The sequence below is a fragment of the Arachis ipaensis genome, chromosome B02 (genome assembly GCF_000816755.2).
Source record: "Arachis ipaensis cultivar K30076 chromosome B02, Araip1.1, whole genome shotgun sequence".
NCBI classification, from domain to species: Eukaryota; Viridiplantae; Streptophyta; class Magnoliopsida; order Fabales; family Fabaceae; genus Arachis; species Arachis ipaensis.
The window spans coordinates 99,218,539-99,220,280 of NC_029786.2; positions in this window are offsets into that span (position 1 = coordinate 99,218,539).

The following is a 1,742-nucleotide window of genomic DNA, read 5'->3' on the forward strand; positions in this document are numbered from 1 at the left end:
TGTAACCAAAAGATTATTCATACACGGACTCAAATTAGCCTTGTCCCAACCCATTTTCATGCAACCTGTTCCAATGAAGGAGCATTCACTTCCAAACCAAACAGATAAGAACACTAACTCGGGAACCCGTGACTCAATCCGACTTAGAAAATAAGTTAAAAAAATTTTTATTTCTTTAATTATCACTACAAAGATGATAATCAAAATTGATAATCAACTGAGCCTGACATAACTTTTCTCACAGTTAAAAAAAATAATTATCCGTTACCAATAAAAGAGATTTATCTTATGATAACTAACACTTCAAATATTTTTTGTACAACTTACACAGACTCTATTTAAAATTTTTGTTAACTTAGGCATTAAAATTTCATACATATATTTTTCACTAGGGGTGTTCGCGGTGCGGTTTGGTTCGGTTTTGAAGGAAAAAGTCATCCGATCCGAACACTTAATTTATGTGCGGTGCGGTTTGGATTGGATGAACATTTTTTGAAAATCCGATCCGATCCGATCCGATTACAAGCGGTTTGGATCGGTTTGAATCCGCGGTTTTTTAAATACAAAATAATAACTTAATTTATAAAGTTATATAACCTGTCCAATAATCCATTATAATAATAAAACACAATCCAACGGAATAATAAAACAAAAATTCCATAAAACATTATAAACTAACATGTCCAATTGTCCAACAATCCAACATATTCAACAAGTTTTGATAAAATAATAATTCTTCAACATCAAAATAACTAAACAAGTCTCAACAACACAAAATTAAATAATATAGAAAAGTCTTAATAAAAACATAACATAAAAAACTCCAAACTGAAAGCTGAAACACCGATCACTAATCAGATTCATCACCAGAGCCTTCTTCATCTATTAGTTGAGGAATTGGTTCAAGTTCTACAATAAAATGTAATAAAATAAATATTAGTAAGTTAAACATATTATCAAATAGTAAAGTTAATCACTATGTGAAGATAAAATAAAACATAATATTAAAGAACATTACCTTTCTCAAGTTTTGGTTTTCGGTTTGGATCGGTCCGATTTTGCGGTTTTTTTTGGACCGGTTTGGATCTGAACACCCCTATTTTTCACTATCATCTAAGAAGTGGACATAAACATGTTCAATTAAAGACATTGGGATTATGACATCTAGACCCATTTTTACCATCTTTGTTTTAGATAACCCACAAAATAAAAATTTATACAAAATTTTCCCAAATTCAACAGAAATTCTTTTACATGATGTTTATTCGAATCTTGAGTATAACAGTCAAACTTTTGGCTTGTGCTCCCTCGTCTTCTTGTATTGATGTTATTAGATTTAAGATAATACATCATACATGTAATATAATATACAATCGTTACATCTAGGATGGGACCTCAGTGAGGAAAAATAGTTTACCAACTACTCGCATACGCTTTGACAAAATATGGCTACAAGAAAAGGAAATGTATTATTTTGTTTGTATGGGGGATAATTATTTATCTATCTATCTACTTATTTATCTACTTAATATACTAAAATTAAATTTTTTCCTAAAAAATAAAAGTGAAGTGTCGATTTCTCATGAATCATATAATATACAACTAGGATGGGACCTCAGTGAGGAAAAATAGTTTACCAACTACTCGCATACGCTTTGACAAAATATGGCTACAAGAAAAGGAAATGTATTATTTTGTTTGTATGGGGGATAATTATTTATCTATCTATCTAATCTATCTAC